At 37.0% G+C, this 12889-nt stretch overlaps 1 protein-coding gene across 1 annotated transcript in view; it reads right to left on the minus strand.

Moving 5' to 3' along the window:
• The window catches only part of itsn2b (intersectin 2b), a 54825-nt gene extending 44135 nt beyond the window's left edge, over window positions 1-10690 (minus strand). The window contains exon 1 of the mRNA XM_038294587.1: window positions 10420-10690. The gene's annotated coding sequence lies outside the window, so the exon portion shown is untranslated. The remainder of the gene's footprint in view (window positions 1-10419) is intronic.
• Window positions 10691-12889: the final 2199 nt, after the last annotated feature.

A 12889-nucleotide genomic window follows, 5' to 3' on the forward strand; every position in this document is an offset into this window, starting at 1 on the left:
ACAATTATTCATAGTTTAATATCCATTTCATCAAACACAAGAGTAGCAACCTTGTTTTATGTATTGATTTGGACATTTTTATTTTTTTTTATCCGATTAACTGAACATACAATCAACAATTAGTTGAGTATTAAAATAAGCAATGGTTGCAGCCATAGTTCAGGGCATCTTTTCGTTATTAAAGCAATCTTTCCTGTATGGAAACTAACCAAGACTGTCTTTAGCTGCAGGCTAAACATCAAAATAAACTCCTGTGCTGCAAACTACATTTGCTAACCTGTTTTTGCTTATTTCATTTAACTGCAAGTTAGTCACCTGAATCAGGGTGGGGTGTTTTTTTTTCTTCAGGAAACCACTTCTTGCTGAATTTGTAAAGCAGCGGTTAAACAAACTACCAACTTCCTGATTATGGTCTCCTTTGATTTTGACTTGGCTTCGACGGTCAAACTTCTCCCACATTGGTTCTGCTTCAGGGCATGTTAGAAAAGCATGGGACGCTTCAGTCTGCACTGAGTATATACACACACAACAAAAGAGTGTTTGATAAATAGATCAGCCAGTCCTGACTTAATCTGCTACAGCAGCATTGCTGTAACTGTGGGTCCCAGTTTCTCTCTTTTGATCAATTAATTTCACTTTTCTTTAAATTTAACCCAGAGAGGTAGATATTTAAAACCAAGCTTTTCTCCTAGTTTTTTTGCTCTGTTTATTCTAACTTAAATAACACACAGCCAATTATGCAACACTGCCTGTTAATTACTATTCTTTTCATGAACAAGAGCCGTCCTTCTGACTATTGCATAAAAACTCCTTTGAAACTCATTCGCCTCTCACACTCTCACACTGACCTCATAATAATGACATCAGTATTAACCACAGCACCGTTTCTGCTGGATGACATATTCTCCCCTGAGCCAATTCAGCTTTTCAATCCTCCTTTTACCGCAAAACATCCAGTTTCTCACCATTAAGCAACCATCCATCCACAGTGTGGGAAGAGCGTTTAAAAGGTTGGATCCAATTCACTGTTTGTTTTGCTGAATTCTGTTTAAGAGCCAAAGCATGCCCTTACCTGCTTCACCCAGCTTTGACCCACCCTGATTTGTACACAAACTGACGGAGCTGAAGGAAGCATGAGAAAAAAATTGGACTTTTCAACAGTTTTTTTGACCATTCTGTGGACATTTTAAAATGCTCTATCGACATTATCTGATGAACTTTCATTGGGACAACATAAGTTGAAGTTAAAGGTTTTATAAAACAAACAATAAAACCCTTAAATATCAAGACTGGGTCAACCATTATATAATCTGTCTTATCGGTGTATTTATTAAGTAAATATGATCATTAATCTATTGGAGCTCGTCCATGTGGAACCAACCGTTTATTCTACCAAATAATCAGAGCAAGGGGACACAAACCAAAAACACTGTAATTAATGTTTACAGCGTACAAGTTGATTAAAAGAAAAGATTTAAACTTAGGAAATAACAAATCATTAGTTTATTCCCCCTAACTCTTATTTACACTTGGGTGTCCAAACCTTTTGTGCCAGTGGCCAAAACTGTCATGTCAAAAGTATTCAGGGGCCAAAAAAAAAAAAAACATCATACAGACAAAAAACATTTTTTTTGTATTTTCATAAAGTGCCCTTTTTTTTCGTTTTGCTTTTTTTACCCGCTCCACAAAGTATGCACTGCAAAAACCATCTAGAAATAAGTAAAAAGGTCTTAAATTAAGTATATTCACCCTTAATTTGAGTAGGTAAATGAGATAGTTTGCCAATGGAATTAGTATTTTTACTCTTAAAATAAGATAATCAGATAATATGCACTTGAAATAAGACAATGCAATTGTGTTTTCTTATTTTAAGTGTAAATTGTCTTATTCCACTGGCAAAATGTCTCTTTTACCTCCTTAATTCAAGAACAAATGCACTTATTTTAAGAAAAAATGACTTATCTAGATTTAGATTTTTTGCAGTGTGAGCATGCAAAAATGATTTTGATATTTTGTAAATAATAATTCTGGAATAACAGTTGAGGGGAAGACATCTTCCCTTCTTGGGGAATCATCTTCTAATGTTTGTCTAGCACCTGTTAAAAAATATGTTTGGATCTTTTACAGTTAACAGGTTTTATTTCAGTTATTTTCTTACCATTAAGTTGCGAAGTTTGTGTTTCCTAGTTTTTTAATACTGCTTTTGAATGACTGTACTTCAGCCTTCAACACCATTATCCTCCACAAACTGAAATAAGTTAAGGGACACTGGATTGCCGCGCTAAACCTGTATGTGGATCAGCATGGCTGCTGAGGCCCGTACCACTAAGTTCAACTTAGCGGGATTGCTTGCAGCCTATTCATTTTAACCAATTCAAAACAATGATAATCAGGAACACTGGCACCGCGGAGCTGGTTATCAACTCACTAACTGAATCCAGCATTGGCTAATCATGATCTTGTGAATGCCAGGTATGAAAGGGCCGTTTCAAGGCAGCAGACCAATCACAACCAGGAGGGCAGAAGGAGTGGGCCGTATTTCTCCTGAGAGGAATAAAAAATTCATCTTATAGAACTTCAAAGACAAAAAAAATCATAGCAAAATGAAAGAGAATCCAAATGTCTTGACAAAATATTGTGAACTGCATAAATGTGCAACTTATGAGTTTCATTTAACACTGACCACACCCCAAATCAATGTACTGTATATTAATCATCTGCCCCTCGGGAGTGAAGTGGACTTCAAAGCAGATAAAAACACAAAATCATTTCATCTGATTATTTCTTCTTTTTGACTCAGTAATGTTTGTGGTATAATTAAGCTAGAGGCTGATGACATGATTGCATCATATTAATACAAGAAGTGACAAGTCTGAGTGAAATCATCCCTATTTTTGAGTTGTGTCAGAACTCAGCGGGACAAATGGTAAAAATCTACTCTGCTTTGAAATGGTAAAAGTCCTCAAACGCAGCCATAAATGTACTGAAATACCTCAATGTCTTTCCTACTGAACTTAAACCTTGTAGCATTTTTATTTCAGTCTCATAAAGACGCTCCTTTATATCATCAATGTTTCATTTCATGGTAACATTACAGCCTTTTTCTTACCATTAATTTCCCCATTATCCTTTATACTGTTACAGCAAACAAGAAGAACAGTATATGGATATATACATTTTCCAAATTTTATATTTAACAGCCAGACTTTCATAATGCGCTGAATATGAAATTTCACTGAAATCCAGGTAATGACTCACCTGTGATGATCCTTCTTTTATACGGTGTACAACCAAAGGACCAGAAAAGATGATAAATTTATTCACCAACTGCCTAAGGGCACTAGACACTCGATAGACACACAGACTATTTTACCCCAAACCTCTCAGTATCCCCGACAGCTCTACATTAAACTGTAGGTTGCTTAATATCACATGACCATATATACAGTCTGTGATATAGTGAGGGCTGCAATCCTGCAGGGAGAAATAGCAGGTGCAAATTGTGGCAGCAGCACCTGCCACAGCACCGGAGGAGGGGTCAGACGGCCAGCAACTGGTTTCAGTGACCTGGCACGAAACAGTAGTGGGTGCCAGGCAGCCTGTCTCTGGTTATCCTGACCTGACACGGCCATGAAGCGGGTACCAGACTGTGTATTTTGGCCATTTTGAATGACAGCCATGCTGCAGCATATTGGTACAAAATAAAATGACTTTTGAGGGTAGAGTTACATTTCCTAGATTACTTGATATGGACAACAGAGAAAGAACTGAAACACTTCAAGCCATGCAGAATTGGGAGGGGGTTTACAATGACAGCTCTCCAGCCTAACTTCTAACTTTTGTTTTTAAAAAGAAAAATGACTCAGACAAGTTCTGCTCTTTGCAAGATTTGAGGAACAATAATGACTCTTTGTGGCAGGCTTGTCAATAATACAGTTATCACACTACAAACGTGTTTTTAAGTGATTTTTTTTTCTCTTTTCTGTAACAACTCACAATAAGCACTCACACTGTATAATAAACCAACTCCGGGGAGTCTTTTCAGCATGTCATATACATACCGTGCTATTAGGACATATAGTTTACATCTGAAGTATAGAGTCACTTTATATTTGGGGTCTTAACACTTTTTATTAATTCAAGAATAAATATAACATCAATTGAAAGTACTTATTTATCAAGTCACTAGTTCATTAATATTCTGACATCCCATTTACCAATAATCAGCATTGCTTCTTCGACAACAGTAGATGCTGCTGTGGGATGTTGAAGGCTTTTACAGGTTTTAAAAGGTTGGTATGTCAAAAATAATGAAAAATAAAAATAAATGAATAAATTGAAAACACATTTTTTAAATTTAATTTTGTTTTCACTTTGTTTTAATTGCTTTTTTTGGTTTTCAGGTTCTTTTATTGTGATGTTATTTTGTTCAAGTTATTTTCCCTCTGATTTAAATTGGTTCTTCAAATAAAGGGTTTCTGGGCAGAGGGTTTTCTAGGATTCAGATAAATCCTGAAAGCTAGCCTGGCCCGTAACATGTTTGCTGTTCAGAGTACATTACCATGGTAACTGGCCATGCTAAGAATCAATCCAGCTTCGTGGTACTGGAAAGTTAGTATTAAATCTCAAGTTGTCAATCTACCCTGATAATCCCGCTACATTAGGGGTGGGTGTAAATGTATCCATGATGATGCAGACAGTTTATTGATATAATTCATTGATACGTAATTGATATATGTATATATAGTTATTTACATTTCATAATAATTATTGTAAATATGATTGTATCTTTATATTGTTTTATTGAGTGACACCTGGTTTGATTAATTTATGATTATTCTCATGATTATATCTACAAGCTTGTTCTTGCGCTGTTTTGAGAAGACGTTATTTCACCAACGTCCGTCTTGGGTTACCATGGAAACAAACGCCAACGTCCATCTTTCATGGAAATCAACGGAGGTTTCACATTACTCACAAACATTATAAGCTGAAGTTTGTTGAGTAAAAACCAAGGACAGCATCAAGGACAATCACCTTTTAATTCACGGATAATTCCCTCATTGTGGCATGCAGCCAACGAGGTATTTTATTATTTGTATATAACGTTACATTGTTTAATTCTGTTGTAAGCCAGCTACAATGTACACTGTGTGGTTTGATGGTAGCTAATTAGTTAATTGTGTCAACTGTATTGTTCTGTACAGTTTTCACGGTGCTAATGAAGATTTGGAGGCTTCATTAAATCAGTTCAAGAAATCCATTTGTGCTCGTCGTGCCTGGGGGGATTTACAGTGGGTATTGCCAAAGAAGTCACGATTCGATTCGAATCACGATTCACAGGCCACGATGCGATTCTATCACGATGCATCACGATACTTGAATTATTGCGATGCATTGCAATATTTTCTCCTCCTTGTTTTGTTTTTGAATGACTCGGCGCAGTATCCCACGGCCGGAAATGCTTGTGACACAAGGCACCATGCGTCAACACATTTGCAGCGACATTTACTGGACTGGAAGTTGTATTACACTTGTTTTTGGCTGATGTTCGCCAACCATTCATGCAATTTTATTCATTTTTTTTAATTAATATTCGATACTTGGCGTCAAGAATCGATGCAGTAGATCACGAAAATTAGAATCACGATGCATCATCATGACGATTATTTTGCACACCCCTACGCTACATGGTACAGGCCTCTGGTGTCCTTTGATCGGTACTTTGCAGAGAACATATTGACCTACTGCAGCTGCATTTATGCTCTGAGGAAATAGGGTCACTAATTCAGCCCAAGATTTAAAAAAAGATATGTTATCAAAACAGATATAAGATAAGAGACTATAGCCTTTATATTGACATGGTCTATGTGGTGATCCAATTTAAGCTTTGCATAAATCAGAAGTTTTTATCTTTTAATTGCTTTTACATTTCTACAGTGGTTTGTTAATCAACGTTCCTGTGTAACATTGGGACATTTTTGATTCAGGGCGAACTTTTTATAAATATTTAATTAAAGCTACAGTGTGTAATAATTACAGGGATATACAGTCAGAAATGTAATATATTATACATAACTATGTTATTTATCATCATCTACGAGCTCAGCCTCTTAACCTTAATATTTGCGTTGCCTTAGAATTCGTTATTTATAATTACATAGGAGCGGGTCTCGCAGCCATGGAGGCAGACATCTTTGCGCCACGGCAGCGCAGAGCCAACAAACTAGCGATTGCGAGATCGCCAAAACGTGACAACGATGTAGAAAAAATAACGGGTATATTTATTATCTTAAGTCTACATTAAATCTATACCCTACACAGACTAATGAAATACTATGTGTAAAATTATCTATGTAAACAAACCTCATCACTTGAGAAGGTAGGTGATGCGGACGTCGTGGAAGACATTTTGTCCCGTAACGCTCGCTGTACTGTTGGGGGGGAGAAGCGGTGGGGGTGGGGGGGAGATGTTCATGTTGCTGCAGTCTGACCGCTAGATGTCGCTAAAAGTTACACACTGTAGTTTTAAAAGAAAAACATATTGATCATTATTGGATCAGCATAAGAAAAAGGAGGTATTATTTGGGTCCAGATCACCCAGCTCTATTGGATCCCCACTCCAAACAGTGTGAAAACTTCACAGCTCCCACAATCTTCAAAAAGCTAAACTGAATACACCCAGAATGTAGAAAGAGATGCACAATGGTATTTTATTTTATTTTTAATCAGCTTTTTTATTTTATAGGCAATCCATTTCTGCAAGTGTTTATTGTGGGTTGAAAAACATGCCCTGTTATTAGAGTTTAAAGAATTTGGTTTGAAAGTCACTTATCAGGTCTTCCAGTGGCTGCTTTGTGTTCACAGTCTTACTTTTATGGGATTGTGATCCAATAGTTTACTGCAATAATGTAATAAAAGAAGATAAACATAGCACCATGCTACGATGTGAAACAGCTTCAATATAACCAGCTCCTATTATGGTCTTGGACCAGAACTATTAAAACCGAGAACCAGCAGAAAAGCTGAGGTCAGGACAACATCTTTTTGATACTATAGGATGTATTTGATGTATTAAATGGCCAATGTCATTCAGTGAACTTATTTCCACTTCTGTCCACAACAGAAACTTCCTATTGGTGTTTTTCATTTTCACACACAGAATTAAGCAAATGTACTATGAAAACAAATAACAACCCAACACGTATTCATGTTATTAGGACTTCTAACATGCAGGAGATTATATGTAGAGATGCAGATACATATAATCACAGCTTTAACCTGTGATTGTGTGGTCAAATTAGGGCTGGGCGATATAGAAAAAAAGCTTATCGATAAAAAAAAAAATGCATATTGATCGATATTGATAATTATTGAAAAGATTTGAAACCATTATTTTATGTGCAGCTCTGCCTGGACTTTTTATAATATTGATTTAATTTTAATAAAAAACACAAACACAGACTTCGAATTAAATCTTTATTTAACCAACTTTTTTAACCATAACAGAAGTGTTTTAAAGAAAAATAACTTAAGAGACCTGAATTATGTTATTAAATACTGACAAAGAATAAACTAAAGTGACCAGAAAAGTGACCAAAATAAATATAACCGCCGCCGCCCCCGTTTCCTGCTTTAACCTGAGTTATTACTTTGAAGATGCTGGCCCCTCAGCATTTTTCTCTCAATTGTTAGAACTACGTGGGAAACTGCCCAGAACTGAAAATATATATATATTTTCCCCAAATTCCCGAAGATTCCTCGGAGGAGAGTCGCGCCGGGGCCTACACAGCTCGTACTCCTGCGGGTGTGAGCGGCTGAGATGATAAAAAAAAAAAGTTGGTTGTGTTATCAGACTTCGTTTTCACTGGTTCCCGACATATTTTACAGATGACTGGTTTGTTTTTTGTCCGACTTGCCATGACCGAAATACTGCCAGACTGCCGAACTACAAAAACCCTTCTTTTAAACAATTTCCTCCGCCTCTCCTTGCTGCGACATCTTCATGTGCTCTGTGTTGTGGTTTGAGAGGGCGGCGCTTGGTGACGGCGTGCCTGGGTCCGCGATTGTGATTGGTTGGGAGGAAGCAGTGACTAGCATAAACCTACATGCTAGGCTACAATGTGAAGGAAGGAAAACTGCGTTTCTTTTTTATCGAACTTTTATCGACCCTCTTTTTTTCTATTGCGCCACACGTCTATCGATCGATTTATATCGTTATTGAATTATCGCCCAGCCCTAGGTCAAATACTGACTTATCTTTTCTTAAGCATTGAATTCATCAAAGCTAAGAACAGCCACTGTTTTCTGTCTACAAATGCACTGACCAATGGAAGTTAATTTGATGCTCTTTGTGAGTTATTGTCCTGAGAATCTTAGGAAAAACTATCACAACCATTCAAGGCTAGCAGCTTAACACAAAAACAGAAGCCAAATCAGTCCGATTGGTTAATCTCCACATATTACAACCTGTTATAGAACAACAGCAAGTTGATATTAGATTTGCAATTAGACGAGCTATCTGTTTAGGTCAAACCTGCAATAAGCAGCTTAGCAGAGCTGCCACTTCTTGATAAAAGTGGCTTTATCACTGTTACCATAATAAAAGCACTGATTCGAAATAAAATGTTATATTTTGAAGGGTGGGATGCATTTCGGATGACGTAAACTTATCTTTTGCTGTTACTAAAATATACATTTAAAAACTGGATTGTGAAGGAAGAGCAGATGCAGAAAGACTCAGGCTCACTGATCTGTTTTCAGCTTTATTGTGCAAACGCCTGCAACAAACTAGCCTTTCAACACCATAGTGTCTTCATCATAGTCACCAGTGAACACAGCAAACACAGAGGAGCAATGAGTTATACTGCTGACAGTAAAACAAAAAAAAGCACATAACTGGTAAAAATCTCCATGTACACATGATCATCAGTTAGTAGATGTGAAACTCCTTTAACGGCATCATTTATATCAATATTTGGCGAGTCTGCAGCTGCTGATATTTTTCTATCTAATAATAGGCTTCGCAACATCAGATAATATGAAGATTTTACTTTCTGAAATCAATTAAGCCATTTTTCTCCTCAGTCTGCACACATTGATAACATATGGTGCACAATCTAAAAAATAAATAAAATTGCTAATAAACTGAACAAACATTAACAACGAAAAAGAAATGGAGAAGGCGACTGCAAGCACTTCTCTAATTCACAAGGCACGATTACTGAACCGGCTGATGCATCCATGCATTTTATTTTTAAATGTGCATTGTATCTCTGCTTCTGTCTCCTTGAACCCCAGTCGGCCTCGGCAGATGGCCGTTCACACTGAGCCTGATTCTGCTGGACGTTTCTTCCTGTTAAAAGGGAGTTTTTCCTCTCCAGTCGTTACAGGCACGCTTAGTGTGAGGGATTGCATCCGAGTCAATGAGTCAATGCAATCAACTGGTTTTCCTTAGATAGAAAACTTTGAATCAATTTGACTGTATGATCTGGTGAACTGTAACGTGCCATGAGATTGTGAATTGGCACTGTAGAAATAAACTGAATTGAATTGAATTAAATATTATCCCAACATATAGGCTGGCAAATGTATAGGCATCCCTAATCATTACACACCATCAATGCCTGTGTGTGCAATACTGAAATCACCCAGGATTTATTTAATGCAATTTTCATGGATGAATACAGGGTTTGCACACCAGTTAAACAATTTTCTAGAATATATATTTCTAGATGTTCCAACAGCATTCAGGCTTTATATGTAAAAGCTGGGGGGAAAAGTCATCTTCTAACACACTGCTAGTTTAGATACCATCTTTAAACCTAAAACACCTGATCTTGGTATCATCTAAAAGGTCTGTTTCAAAGTTATACTAACAGACCTAATGAGAGGGATGATGCTTACCTTCCTCTGGCTATCTGAGCCAAACCTGCACAGTCACTCTGAACAGACCTCTCCTTTTTATGCAGAGCCTCTGACAATCCTCCAGCTCCTTTGATCAACTGATAGAGTTACATTCCCTGATCACTTGTCACCAGTCACTGAGATCTGCAACCTGTTCAACTAGTTTCAACCGAGAGGAATTCGGGAGACTTTCCGGCAGATCTGCCTTTGCAAACTTTCCAGCAATGGTTCCGATGGAGCCTATTCATACCGAACCAACAGGGATGAACAAACGTCTGGAAACAGAACTTAGCTAGCTAACCTAAACTGTCTGGGAGTCAGCCGAGGAAGCATCACCCATCAAACACCATTTTCCTAAACATTTCCAGGAATAAAAGTAGCGACACAAGCAAATATACCAGTATTATATATTACTATAACTATAAATAAAGGCTTAAAGTCGGCGTACTGGTTCTTTAGAGGGCTAGCAGCAAAGTTACACTCATGCTTAGACCAGCAGTTTTGCTTGCGTACCTTTCTCTCCAACGGTCAAAGTAGAGGAAACACCAACTTTTAGAGCTTCGGAGCCTTAAAAATGATCCCCCGACACGTCTGGGCGCTTTCTCGGACACGCTGTGAAGTTTACCGTTCACGGAGAGCCGCTGCTACAGGGGGAATGTGGAGTTTTTGTCCACGCTAGTAAACTCCGGGAACCTGTTGCTGACAGCTCTGAGTGTCACACCAACAACATGGCTGACGCTCTGCTCACCGGAGGCTGCGGGGCCCTCAGTTAACGAGCGACCGTCCTGAGTGGGAGGAGAGACGGAGAGGAAGACAGGGAGGGAGGGCACCGGCTGGAGCCAGAGGGGATGAACAAACTCACATACAGATTAATCAATAAAAAAAATTTTAGGGATAAAAATAAAAGTCTGGAAAACTATAATTAATGCGATTAAATAATTAAATGAATAAAGTTTAAGTCGATAAACCACAAACTTATTTATAAAGATATTTATCAATGTCATCGTTAAAGTAATAAATAAAAAAAAAAATATGTCAATAACACCTGTGATTATTTCCCCTTTTTGTCACATATTTTGACTAATATAGACTACACCTTTGTAAAAATAAATAGAATTTCCCTAATACCCCCCCCCCCCCCCCCCATTTCTACTGCAAATCAGTGATTTGAATGTTATGTACTTTGCAGTATTCAGAGGTGTAGCCAAATTATTTTTATAAGGGTGGCCAGGCAATAAGCAACTTACTGGGGGTGGGGGGGGGGGGGGGGGGGGTGGGATGATAGGCACCAGAACCTCAGGGTCAATCTACACTGTTGCAACAGGAACATTAGCGAGCACAACATCAACATTTTCTATATAAAGACAAACTATACTTTCCTACAGCCTTTGCTAACAAATAGACGCATATATGTACACATTTCTGGATAAAAGGCATAGTGGGTACAATTCTTTCAGGTTTGAGTTTTGGGCGAACATCTCTTCCTTTGTCGTTACTTACCTACTTTTATCAACAATTATTCTGCATAAAACTGATATTTACAAGTACTAATATATACACAAATTAATTATTACGTTTTTATTAAAATAGTTATTTATCTATGCTTTCGCTGAAGACTCCTTAAAAAAAGGGTTATCTCTAAAACATCTGTTGTGTAACAAACGCCTGATGAAAACAGAAAACAAGGCTCAACAGATACCAGATTGACAATGAGTAAGTGCAGAAATAGACATCATGTTAGCTAATCTTAACTGAAAATCAATACAGTGTGATGCAAAACAACTATGAATATGTTAATTTATTGCAGAAAAGTAAAAAAAAAAAATCAATCAGAAATTAATAGATTACATTTTAAATGTACAATAAGCAAAAATTTTAATAATCTATTTTACATTTCATTAGTGCTTTGCTGGCAAAGCTGGCTCTAATCGGGCTTCAATTGTGCTCAGGTACAATCTAGGACCAACCCTTTTTGATAGCTTTTGTCTAATCAAGACTTTATGTGAGAAACGTTTATAAACTGTGGAATTGTTTTTACTCAAGGCTAGTTCATACCTGTCAAGTTTTGGATTTGAAAATAAGGGACATTTTATGAATTCTGTTGTGATCCATCCAACTATTTTCAAACAAGCATTATTTATTAGTTTGGAATAAAATACACATCTCGCAAATGTTTTGACTATAACAAATATTGAGGAATTGATAATAAATTGCTGTTCCTTAATCTGTAAAGCTCCCTGCATGAATTATAATGAAGCTATTTATATGCATAAATCAAGCAGAACACTATGGCGATAGCCATACTGCTACACTTGTGAAAGTAAAATCTGTTGGGCTCTTTTTGGCATCAAGACTATTATTCTTATTGCCACATTGCCAGACAGGACACTGTTAAAAAAAAATAAAAAATGCTGTTCCTACACTTCCACCTAGTATTAGACCAACCTGTTGCCTTTCCTTGATTATTTATCACTCTTTGCTTTTTTTCTCTCCATCCCTGTACCTAAAGAACATGGGACCTTTACTTGGCCTTTTTTAAATATAGCAGTCTTGATACATTCTGGTCAGTATGAGAACGATGGCATACATTATGAAATGCAGTATTGCACCACTTTGAAATGATTTACACATTTCAGATACATTCCTAGGTTTAGGCCTACATGTTTTAAGTTCCACATACCATAGCCATACCGAAAACAAAAGCAAATGAAACCTGAAACGTGTATGGTTTCAAAACTAAATCAACAAAACCGCACATGAAATTTTAATTCAAATTATAACAGATGCATCACCAAAGTGCAGTAGTGTCATATCAGAGTTAAAGTGAGCGCATTTCGATTTCTAAAAAGAAGAGGACACTTGCCTCACCATGACACTGTGTACCTACACTATACTCAAAGTTTACTGAGATACCTTATAGTTTTTAGATATGTAATCAAAGCCTCCTCTGTACCATTATAAAATAAAGTTAAAGAACAAAATA

This window comes from Cyprinodon tularosa, unplaced genomic scaffold (genome assembly GCF_016077235.1).
Source record: "Cyprinodon tularosa strain WSP-4 unplaced genomic scaffold, ASM1607723v1 ctg342, whole genome shotgun sequence".
Taxonomy (NCBI): domain Eukaryota; kingdom Metazoa; phylum Chordata; class Actinopteri; order Cyprinodontiformes; family Cyprinodontidae; genus Cyprinodon; species Cyprinodon tularosa.